The sequence below is a fragment of the Microcebus murinus genome, chromosome 7 (genome assembly GCF_040939455.1).
Source record: "Microcebus murinus isolate Inina chromosome 7, M.murinus_Inina_mat1.0, whole genome shotgun sequence".
Lineage (NCBI taxonomy): Eukaryota > Metazoa > Chordata > Mammalia > Primates > Cheirogaleidae > Microcebus > Microcebus murinus.
The window spans coordinates 64109442-64122076 of NC_134110.1; the positions used below are offsets into that span (position 1 = coordinate 64109442).

The 12635-nt window shown below is 45.9% G+C and overlaps 1 protein-coding gene across 2 annotated transcripts in view; it reads right to left on the minus strand.

Annotated features, from left to right (window-relative positions):
- Positions 1-2292, minus strand: part of MATN2 (matrilin 2) — a 137124-nt gene extending 134832 nt beyond the window's left edge. The window contains exon 1 of one of the 2 annotated variants that reach the window (XM_020288930.2): positions 2047-2292. The gene's annotated coding sequence lies outside the window, so the exon portion shown is untranslated. The remainder of the gene's footprint in view (positions 1-2046) is intronic. The other variant, XM_020288932.2, reaches the window with a different exon arrangement.
- Positions 2293-12635: the final 10343 nt, after the last annotated feature.

Consider the following 12635-nt stretch of genomic DNA (forward strand, 5'->3'; position numbering starts at 1 on the left):
CCCACACACACCCGCTTTGGCCTGCTTTTCCTGAGACCTGAGCCTGTCTCTCCCCCTTTCCCCTTTCCCACCCCCCAGCACACCCCTTGCTTTCTCTTAGGTACTAGCCAGAACTGTTTCTAGGCAAACTGTGGAATTTTCTGGAACCTCCAATGGCTCTCTTATTTCAAGGAGCAATTATCTCTTTCTTTTTCTTTCTTTTTTTTTTAATTGTAAAGATGGGGTCTCACTATGCTGCCCAGGTTGGTCCCAAATTCCTGTCCTCAAGTAATCCTCCTGCTTTAGCCTCCCAAAGCACTGGGATCATAGCCAGGAGCCTCTGCATCCAGCATCTCCTCCTTTTTCTTTAAATCTTCTTTAAAGCCTTATTTCAGCTACTTTTTGCTGAACAAAGACATATGGTGCTGGCTGACAGGAGCATAGGGCATGACAACTGTCCAAGGGTATTTCAGATTTGACACCTCCAGCAAGTGAGTTCAGGCCTTGGTGGCTCCAGTTTGTCTGGGTCTGGAGTCTGGGAACAAGGAACTTGGAGCCCTGATTTGTTAAAAAGAAGAAAAAAAAAAAGAGAGAGAGGCCTGGTAAGTTGGGGGCCTGAAACTGAATTCCACTGAAAGGAATAAAAGTTACAAGTGTGGACAGAGAGGAAAATGATAGGTAGGTATCTGCTTCTCAACAGAGGATTCTATAGGACCAAGCTCCAGGGGCTGCGAGGAAACTTTTCAGGCCATAAACCCACCTCGGTATCTTGACATGGTTTTGTGAGGCTGTCCCTTTGAAAGCAGGCAGGGAGAACTGTGCGGGAGTAGACTCGTGCATGGAAAACTCTAGCTAAATACATGTGGATTATCTGCCACCCTCACATGTCCATGGACAGCCTCCTTCCCCCTGAATTGGGGAAGAGGTGGATTCACTGCTGGGACCAGTTCTTGCTTTTTCTGCAAAGACAGGTAGTGGAGCTCACCACATAACCCTAGGATGCTCCTAGAAATTTCTAAGGATAAATGAGTTTGAGACTTTCTCAGGAAAGAAAAATATATATATATATTCTAAGGCCTTTACTTGTCACATCTCATTTAATACTCCCAGCCCTGTGGGTGTTACCATGCCCATTAGACAGATGAGGAAACTGAGGCATAGAGTAGTTGGGTACCTCCAAGTAATCAAGCCTGTAAGCTTCATAGCGGGGCCTTAGACCCAGACAGAAGGACCCCAGAATCTCGGCTCTTGACCACGGACCCCTGCAGCCTCTTGACTACCCCCCCCCCAATGCCTCATCCCTCAAAGGCCGGCTGTAAATTTGCACTCGAGCAGATGCATTGTGATTTCCTGATTTATGGCCTCTTGGAACTTGGTCAGTTGGGTCTGTTCAGGGTGGGAGTGTGTGTTCCTGAGGAGAGTACCTTTCTGGGCGCCCAGTCCTCGAGACCCTCCTAGAACAGTCTCCACTTTTCCATCCTCTCCCCAAACTGTACTAGGGGTGGGTTTCTAGTAACTACTATAAAATGCCCTCCCCTCTCTCCCTCTTCCGTAATACAGAGAAGCTGGAGCTTTAGCTGCCACGGCGAACCAAGAACAAAATCCAGATGCCACTGGCATTAAAACACCGGGCCCCGAGGGCGGGGAAACAGGACTCCTCGGCTGCCAGTTCAATAGGAATCACTCTGCATATCCGCTCAACAAGTCTCCGTTTCCCGGGTCGGTGCAGACCGGGTCTGGGAGTCCCCGCTGCGGGCACAGCGCCCCCACGGGGCACTCGGGGCGGCCGCCGCGCAGTGCGTCCCGCGCAGGGAGCGCGCCCGCTCGGGGGCCCGGGCGCCGGGACTTCTCCCAGCCGCGGGGCCGGGGCTGCGCGCCCTCCCGCCCCCGCCCCCGCTCTCCCCGGCGGGGTGCGAGCCACGGGCGCTCGGGGCCACGCGGAGCCGCGGTGGCCGGGCTGCGGGGGGAGCGCCCGCGCGTCAGCCGGCCCAGGCTCGGTCTGTCTGTCTGTCTGCACCCGGGGCCGCCGGGCCGCGCAGACCCCCGGGGAAGGCGCACCGCGCTCACCTGCAGCCGCCGCCGCCGACGGCGCCCGGGAAGCGGGACAGGGGCGCGGCCGCCCGGGTCTTCCTCTCGGGCCTCCTCGCCTCGCCGGGGGCCGCGGCCGTCCTCGAGGATCGCTCGTGGGAGCCGAGGAGGAAGCCCGCGCCGCTGCCGCTGTCTCCTCCTCCGCCGTCCGCTCCAAGTCCCATCCCAGAGCGCTCCCCTCGCTCGCTGGCTGCCCGGGAGGCTCTAGGCAAGGGCGGGCTGCGGGAGAGGCGGCGCCGCGCGAGGGTGGGGAGCGGGCCGGGCGGAAGGAGGGGTGTCCTCTTTGGGGACGGGGAAGGCGCGGGGGTGGGGAGCGGCGGCGAGGGCGGCCCCACCCTGCAGGCAGCCCCTGGAGCCAGGCGTCCTGGGCGTGCGCCCCGCCGCTGCCACCTGGCTCCACTCTGATGGTCCCCAAGCCCAGGCGCGGATCAGCCTCCAGGTGTGGGGAGCCTCGGGCTCAGAACAACGGAGACCTTTAGGAGTTTGTCGGGGTAGGAGTGTAAGGAGCTATCTCCTGGGGAGCGCAGGCATGGCAGGAGTCCTGTACCCTGAACTTGGGTCATGATCTGCAGAGGGCATCCATCGACGACGATGAAAAAAGTGAGAATTGGGATAATTGGTGACAAGTGCCAGGAGCTGTCTAGGCAATGCCCCATCACCCTGCCAGTGCCAGTTCATTTTAACAGAGTCCACTGGCTGGAGACCAGGCCCCAGGGTGGGGAGAGGGTAAAGACGCCAGGACGGAGAGAAAACAAGATTCCTACCCTAAAGGAACAGTGAAAGTCTAGTTCAGACAAGACTTTTGAAATTATGGGCAAAGACACTTGCAACTCTGTGAAGTGGGGGGAAACTTACTCTAAAGGTATGCGCAGAGCCTTGGAGGGATGCTGGAGACAAGACTGGCTGGCGACAGAGAAAGTGGCCGGCACCCCACTCTCCCAGCTCCCCTGCTCCTGGCTGTTGGGGGAAGTGGGCTCTACATTAGGCCAGGACATCTCCTAATAAAGCTCCAAAATTCTATCCCCAAACCACTAACCAAAGCACCCCGTTCAGGTTTTAACAAGCTACAGGGAGAGGCATCCAAACTAAGGAGTTGCAAAATCTTGGGGTGTGCCAGTCTGACAATTTGGTGCTTTGGGCAGACTTTGTCTTATAATTCACCATCACTCCTATTTGATGTTAGAATTGGCTTCTGGAATATAAATAAACACCACGTAAAAAAATCAATTCTTCAGAAAAGCTCCAGGAGGGGTAAAGTTCCAGCCATAAAGCAAGGGGTTAACATACTCAAGCCATTGGGCAACTCAGTGGTACCATAATGCCAAGAATCTTGGATTCATGGTCTCTTGTTCCCTTACCCTGCACCTTACACCCACTGGGCACTCTTGGCTGCCTGCACTAATCAGAAATAGTTTCTTTGTTGTCTTTGGGTGGACGTTAAGTGGAGATTAGAAAGCAGAGGAAAATCTGCAGGAAATGTTTGGTGTCTAAAATCTTGAATCCCACAAAAGAAAACTCTTCCTGAGTCTGGGCCAGTGAAAATCCCCCAGGAGCCTGGGAAGTTGAGTTACAGCTTTTGGAAACTTATATTTAAAATGTGTTGCTTTATTCCAAGACACCAGTATGATACAGTAATTTACCGGGAAAACAATAGCAATCCCAAAAGTCCTTCCAAATTTTAAGGAAATTGTGACTTAGTAACTGATTCCAGTGACTCTGGTCTGTGCCAACTAAAATGGGTGTTTTTTCCCCCCTAGGGAGTCCTACTGGAATTCTTCATAATAGGAAGTCTGTGTATGAAGCATGCTTGGGGCCAAGTCAAATGAGTTGTTCTACCTTGTGGGATAATCTTCAGGTCTGCCAGAAAAAAATGAAGCAAAGGCAAGTCCAATGTCCTGAAATATTTAGTCAGGACAAACAATGCCCTAATTTCCAGGTTACCTGCAGGGTGAGTGCAAGATAATAAGGCTGTTGGAGAAAGACCAAATTTGCTTTTTCTGCTAGAAGCCCTGATATGTGCTATATACTCAGCCTCATTAAGAAGTGTGGGGTTACGATTTTCAGTTCTCATGTGGGCACTTTGTCATCTCACTTGCTCTGTTCCTCTAGATGACAAATGATGTTTGAGTCCCTTGTAAACTGGTGGAGCCCCTCTCCCTCTCGCTCAAGTAGAAGGGCAGATGTCTCATCTGGGAGAGGAACGTCTCCCCACCCAGCCAGCTGCCCATTTGCTGGAGCTGGAGATGTGGGATTGCGAGGGGAGCACTGCAAGGTAGCAGCTGGGCTTTCACCCCAGCCCAGCGTGTCCTCCAAGGTGAGGCAGTGCTTTCCACATGCCAGCAACATGGACAGCTGGTTCGATGTCCAGAGGATCCCCTTGAGGACAGGCTGACTGATGGCATTATTGTCCCAGGTGAAATGATTTCTAAATAAACATTATCATCCCACCTTGGCAAGACATGATGAAAGTGATCAGGAAAAAACTGTAGCACGTTGAAAATCTGTTCAGGAAAATAGTATCATTTCAAAGGGGACTCAAGTGATTTTATGTGATCTTGAGGTTGGACCATATGAGCTCCTGAGGGCCGGGACTGGGTTACTGTGGCATTAACCTGAAGCTTAGAGCCTTGCAGCTTTTGTGGAATCAGTTCGATGCAGCTACCTATCAATTGTAGTGGTGGTATGTGCCTGTAATCCCAGCTACTCCGGAAGAAGAGAAGAAGGGAGGATCCCTTGAGCCCAAGAGTTAAGAGTCTGGCCTGGGCAATGTAGTGAGATCTTGTCTTTAAAAGTTAAAGAATGGACCAGGCTCGGTGGCTCACGCCTGTAATCCTAGCACTCTGGGAGGCAGAGGCGGGCGGATTGCTCAAGGTCAGGAGTTCGAAACCAGCCTGAGCAAGAGCGAGACCCCGTCTCTACTATAAATAGAAAGAAATTAATTGGCCAACTAATATATATACAAAAAATTAGCCGGGCATGGTGGTGCATGCCTGTAGTCCCAGCTACTCGGGAGGCTGAGGCAGGAGGATCGCTTGAGCCCAGGAGTTTGAGGTTGCTGTGAGCTAGGCTGACGCCACGGCACTCACTCTAGCCAGGTAACAAAAGTGAGACTCTGTCTCAAAAAAAAAAAGTTAAAGAATGAGGCTGGGGACAGTGGCTCATGCCTGTAATCCTAGCACTCTGAGAGGCTGAGGCGGGCAGATCACTCAAGGTCAGGAGTTTGAAACCAGCCTGAGCAAGAGCAAGACACCGTCTCTACTAAAAATAGAAAGAAATTAATTGGCCAACTAAAAATATATAGAAAAAATTAGCCGGGCATGGTGGTGCATGCCTGTAGTCCCAGCTACTCGGGAGGCTGAGGCAGAAGGATTGCTTGAGCCAAGTTTGAAGTTGCTGTGAGCTAGGCTGAGGCCACTGCACTCTAGCCCAGGCAACAGAGTGATACTCTGTCTCAAAAAAAAAAAAAAAAAAAAAAAAAAGGAATTAAGGTAGAATAGGAATCTTATAGCATAGGCAAGAGTGAGTAGAAATACAATTTGTTTCCTGGGTTATTAACAAGGCTGCAACACAGCCTACCTGAAGAAAAGCTTCTACACTTGAAGTGGAGGATGGATCTCCTTTCACATGCATGGAAAGGTCACTCAACAACACGAAGTGCTGCTTCTTTCATCCCTAAACCTAGCAATTGGCACAAAGTGGCCCACTATTAGAAGCCAATAGCCTCATCTTTGTAACACTCAGTTACTTCTCTCAAGTCTAAATTTGCATTGGTTGTCTGGTATTAAATCAGGTTGCAAGATACTCAGGCAATGCCTACGTGCATCTGTTCTACAAAATCCCCCAGCACTCTGGCAGAGCTCTATAAGCGGGAATTCAAGAATAATAAAAATACCAGAAGTTAGGATGTTTCCATGTTCTCTCTTGCCGAAGAAAACAACTGGGACATGGTTATTACCAGGGTCCAGCAGAAGGGGAAACACTGCAGATGGTTCAATGGACAGAATAAAGTAATAAGCTGCTGAGTGTCTCAAATAAATTATAAGATAGAGGAAAATAGCACGTAGCACACTAAAGTGAACAATTTCAACGGTAGAGCAGTCTCTGAGGAGCACCAATGGAAATGTCTTGACTTATTTAAAACAAGAATTGACATAGCTATTCCCAAGTATGGAAAGTGCCAAAAAATCACTGGCTACAAGCATACTACCTGTGAATAATGTATATTTTACAAGAAAGATGCTGTAGGCCAGGCATGGTGGCTCACGCCCTTTGGGAGGCCAAGGCAGGAGGATCACTTTGCCCAGGAGTTCAAGACCAGCCCGGGCAACAGTGATACCGTCTCTACAAAAAATTAAAAATTAAAAAAATTAGTCAGGCATGGTGGCTCATGCCTGTAGTCCCAGCTACTCAGGAGGCAGAAGGATCACTTGAGCCCAGGAGTTTGACGTTGCAGTGAGCTATGATGGCGCCACTGCACTCCAATCCAAGCAAAAAAGCGAGACGAAAGAAAAGGAAAGAAAGAAAAGAAAAAGATACTAAGAAGAAGAGGATTCAATAGTCAAAGTTTTTAAGACTTGAAAGTTTCTTTTGTTTAGAGCAAATTTCCAAATAAGTTCAGCATCCCTGGTCAAGCCTAGCAAGAGAGCACCTAGTAGCACTGCTTTGAGTGCCAGCCTACACATGGAGCAGAATAATATGTCAGAATGTTTTGTGAAAATCAATTAATGTAATACACCATTATCAAGAGTAAAGGAGGCCTAGAGTCCTGGCTCACACTTTGGGAGGCTGAGGTCGGAGGATCGCTTGAGACCAGGAGTTACAAGTGGCAGTGAGCTATGATGACACACCACTGCACTCTAGGCTGGGTGTTAGGGCAAGACTGTCACAAAGGAAGAAAAAAAAAAAAAGGACAAAAGCCACATGATCTTTTCAATAGATGCAAAAAAAAGCATTTGATACAATTCAACACTCCTTCAAGACAAAACCACTCAATGAACTAGAAACAGAAAGGGACTTCATTAACCTAATAAAAGGTTATCTACATGTAACTCACAACTGACATTTTATTTAATGGTGGAAGACCTCAAGCTTTCCCTCTAGAATCAGGAATGAGACATGGATGTCTTCTCTCATCGATTCTATTCAGCGTTGTACTCTAACTTCTAACCAAGGTAAGAAAATGAAATAAAAAGCATCCAGATTAGAAAGAAAAAAAGTAAAAATATTTCTATTTGCAGATGACATAATCTAATATGTAGAAATTCCAAGGAATACACTAAAAACTATTAGATCTAATATATAAGCTTAGTAAGGTTTCAGAATACAAGATCAATGTACAAAAATCAATTATATTTCCATATACTTGCAACAATCTGAAAGTGAAATTAAGAAAACAATTCCATGCAATAGCACAGCATGGGGTGAAAAAAAAATGTTCCACTTACAATAACATCAAAAAGGATAAATCAGGCCGGGCGCTGTGTCTCACGCCTGTAATCCTAGCTCTTGGGAGGCCGAGGCGGGCGGATTGCTCAAGGTCAGGAGTTCAAAACCAGCCTGAGCAAGAGCAAGACCCCGTCTCTACTATAAACAGAAAGAAATTAATTGGCCAACTGATATATATATAAAAAAAAATTAGCCGGGCATAGTGGCGCATGCCTGTAGTCCCAGCTACTCGGGAGGCTGAGGCAGAAGGATCACTCGAGCCCAGGAGTTTGAGGTTGCTGTGAGCTAGGCTGACGCCACGGCACTCACTCTAGCCTGGACAACAAAGTGAGACTCTGTCTCAAAAAAAAAAAAAAAAAAAGGATAAATCACTTAGAAATAAACTCAATAAATGAAGTGCAAACCCTATACTCCGAAAGCTACAAAACACTGTTGAAATTAAGGAAGATCTAAACAAATGAAAAGGCATCCCATATTCATAAATTGCAAGACAGTATCATTAAGATGGCAATACTCCCCAAACTGATGTACAGTCAACATAATCCCTATCAAAATCTCAGAGGCTTCCTTGTAGAAATTGAGAAACTAATGCTAATTTGGCAATTCAAGAGATCCAGAGTAGCCAAAATAATCTTGAAGAGGAACAAAGTTGGCCAACTCACACAATTGCCTAAAGGTGAGAGCAACTCAAGTGAGCAACAACTGATAAATGGGTGAGTAAAATGTGCTGTGTCCATACAATGGAATATTATTTGGCTATAAAAAGGAATGAAATTCTGACACATAATATAAAATGGATAAACCTAGAAAACATGCTAAGCTGAGGAACTGTTCCTGTTCTTTCCCTTATCTTTTCGAAGTTTGCTTTCTGCTTCAGGAATTGCCTGCTGGCAAGAATTTGTTTGCTAGTGTCTATTGGTATGTTGTGATGTTCTTGTACAGGGTAAAAGACAAGGCTTATCACACGATCTTATAGGGATTTTAGTTAAATCTGAAGTGCCCAGGAAGTAGGTGAACAAGTCACTGTACGTGAGTCATATGTTAGCTGTTGAGGATTTCCTCCCACATACCCACGGTCTCAGGATTGCACAGGGTCTCAGATTGGTCGTTATCTTTCATGATACAATGATTTACTAGGAAAAGGAATAGAGAAAGCTCCTAAGCAGCACATCTAGCAATATTTTATTCAGAGCCCTACTGAATTAAGCTCACATAAAAGGGACTTGATCACAAGAACAGGAGCCAAGAATGCCATTTCTCTTTTATTTTAAATTTAAGCAGAACATTAGCTAGCCTCTCATCTCAGCAGTCCTTTAATCTTTCTTCAGAGATCAAGCCTTTTATTACTGGGATGCTGTTATCACCTTTACAACTTTCTTCTAAAAGCCCATTCTTCCCCAACTCCACTCCTGGCAGTGAACACTGCGCCAGCTGTGGCTTTGGTGGGGTTTGCTGGAGGAATGACCCTTCCTTTGTCTCCTTGCATGATCTATAAGCATGAAATGTTTTTTCCAGTGGGCTCTCCTGTGAAGACTCCTCTCTGTGGAACTCTGAGCTTTACTTTGTTGCAATCACTGGGGGTGGGATTACATCTGGCTTTAATTTTTATATGCTTATTTTTATTCTAGTAAATATGTTTTGAGTTCCTTCTATTTGCCAGACGTGTGCTAGGCACAGACAGAACAATAAGTAACACACAGACTCTCTGTGAGTTTCCAGTCCACCAGGGGATTGTAAACAAGAAAAGCAGTCACCGCCAGGGTAAGATGAGCCTTGACTGGGTTGCTATGGGAGAATTTATAGTGATGCCTCCCAGATTAGTGGGTCACAGAAGGCCTCTTGAAGGAGGTCACTTTCAAATGGAGACCCAAAGGAAGAGTTATTGGCTTTATGTTTTACTTTTTCTCACAATTCATTACTTATGTCATTTTATTTAAAAAACCCACAAGTTCACATTTCCCAATACCCAAGGTCATACCTGCATTTTAAAAATTGTTTAAAGAAATTAACTCTCAGAGATAAAGATGATATAGTACAATAACTTCAACAGGGCACAATAAAGCCTGCATTCCCATGGGAAATGTCTGCTCTCTTCTGTCTCTGTTTGATAGGTATGAAAATAGACACAGTGGTACGGGCTTTCTGGGGCAGGGGCAGGGAAGGAGGCTGGGTCTTAAGATCCTCTATTATTTCTCCAAGATAGTACAAATCACATCAGTATTCTACCTACCAGCCAAAGCCTGAAACCTGAATACATATAGTCTTCTCAACGAAGATAAATCAGTCATTTAAAATGATGCCTAATTTCCTCAAAAGGAAATTGCTCCCTTAAAACAATTAACCACTCTAAAAGGCCCATCTCAGTTGATCTTCCTTGGCCAGGCACGGTGGCTCACACCTGTAATCCTAGCTCTCTGGGAGGCCAAGGCAGGAGGATAGCTGGAGCTCAGAGGTTCAACACCAATCTGAGCAACAGGGAGATCCAGTCTCTACTGAACAAAAAAGAAAAGCAAAAAGACAAAAAAAAGAAGTACTCAGAAGAAGAAAACTTTCCTTCTATTTGAACAATTACAGGCTTAAAAAAAAAAAAGAACAAGAAAACCTAGCCAGAGATTTGTGGCACGCACCTGTGGTCCCAGCTACCCAGGAGGCTGAGGCAGAAGGATCACTCAAAGCCCAGGAGTTGGAGCTTGTGGTAAGCTACAATCACATCACTGCCCTCTACCCAGGGACACTGACTGACACTCTGCCTCAACAACACCACCAACAAAAGGAAACTCAGTTGATCTTCCTTCGGCCTGAATAAATTCCTATAATAATGAAAAGCTATTGTCTGCAGAGCATTTTCCAGGGAAAATTGACAGCTTTACTAGTGTAACACAAACCTCAAGTTAAAGATCCACCTCGACTTTTTAAAGTTTACCTGGCTTTGCATGACTTGCTTTCCTTCTTGTTATGTATTAATTCAGTTACTAGAAATTGTCCTTAGAAGCAAGAGGCTATACATACAGAATTCTGAAATTCTAGATGTCTCAAAGATATGTATCACCCACTTTGATTCAATCTGCATTGAAGTCCTGGCTCTGCCACTTACTATGTGACTTTCCTCTAAAAGCCTCAGCTCCCTCACCTGTAAAAAAGGGATGAAGAGTTAGCATGCATAAAGTGCTTACAGCACATCTGGCACACAGGATGGGCTCAGTAAATGGCAAATGTCATCCTACCTCTTGAAAAGGTAGAAAGCCCAGAGAAAGAAAGAGGGGCAGGCAAAGAGGACCTATGACCTTAAGTCAGGAAGGCTGGAATGATGGGGAGAGAACCATCAGAGACACATGAGTCAACAGGAGATTTGGGGGAAAGGGAGGACATTTTCTATTTAGGGAACAATGAATATGAGATGTCAATAGGTCATCAAGACAGAAAAGACTGGGAAGCACTGATAAAAGCAGGATTAGAGCTTTATTATTATTTAAATAATAATATTTATTATTTAATTTAAGCAGGATTAGAGCATTATTATTTATTGTCGGGAAATAAAAGCAGGAAAGATAAAGACCTATAATTAAAAACTAAAGGAAAATTTGTGAAAGTATAATAGAGAATAATTTAAAATATATTCCTTTAGTCAAAATGAATTAAATGAACATCACACAAAGGCCATTGGGTCCAAAGGCCATCCCCCTACCATAAGACACCAGGGTCCTTTGTGCCACTGCTAGTCACAGAGAGCAGACCCACTGTTCCCTGTCTCCCCAGAGCCAGGGTTTTCTTGAGGAAGCGGTACCACAGATGGAAGCCTCATCTGCTCTTCAAAGGCCTGAATTGGAAGTCCCAAGAATTGGACCATGTCATTGGGTACAACTTTTTAAGTTGTGAGTAGGTATGGTGGGGGCTGAGACACCACAGCCCCAGGCCTGTGATTAGCAAGGAGCAGCTAGGTTGGTGACACATTCAATCCCAGCCTCAGAGAGAAAAGCTGGGGAAATTCGCCCAACCTGCCCTGGGCTACACACTTCCTTTCAAAACTGTCTTTGCTCTATTGAAACAATATATCCTAGACAACCTGACTGACATACATCAAGGGATTTATAATTTTATTTGCTGGGTCTGAGGTTTCCCTCTTATTGATAAAAACTACGTTTATACTGTTAATGACCTTGAAAGCATATCTGAACTTTAACTTGAGTCCATTATGCCGTGTTAAGCTAATCTCATCCTGCACCAGTTTTTGCTAATCAGGGTCATACTGATGGATATATAGTGTAAGACTTCTGTTTGCTGTAACACTTTCTGGGTTGGCCAATGATAGCTTCTCTTATGCTGTCTTGGTACTACAGTCAGCAGAAGGCATGTGTGGGCTTTGGGGCAGAGGGTGGCAGATCTGGCTGGTTTCCATACACCATGAGCAGAAAACTTGGCCAGTGTGCAGAAACACTTTAAGTGAATTCCATGGGTGTGGACACATCCTTGCAACTGCCTCTTTTCCTTCCCTTTAAAACATGTATCTGAGCTGCCAACACCTTTTACATAGCCACAGGCACTATTTTTGGTGCTTGTTAGTTCTGAAGGGGGAGCCCTGAAAAGGATCAGCCTGCACTCTATGCTGGCAGTTCTTTTGCATGATAGTTCATTCAATACCTTGGCAATGACACCTGCCCTCTCCCCACCAGAATGAGACTGCCTACATCACCAGGAGCAATTTAATAATATTTAAGTCCATTCCCAGACTGCTGCAAAAACTAACACATCTCTAATAATAAAAGGGAAATAGATGTTTTTATAGTCTCATTAGTTTTCCTCTCTTGCAAAAGCTCAGTTTGCACATCAGAATCTTCTCTCAAATGAGGAATATTTCAAATATATCCATCTACACAGAAAACAACTTTAAAGGTTACAGTGTATAAAGATGGTCTACTGAGATCATTACTAAGAAGTATTGTGGATTAATGAGGTGAGGGTGGAGAGGAAAGACAAATGGAAGGAGATGTGGTTCAGGTAAGCAGTCAAACTAATGTATAAAAAGAGGGACAGAAAGAATGGGAGGGGAGAGTTTCCTGCATTCCTTGGGGACAACAGTAGAGGGAGGGGCAGGGACAAGGTCTTAAGGCGTGGGGGAAATGCTG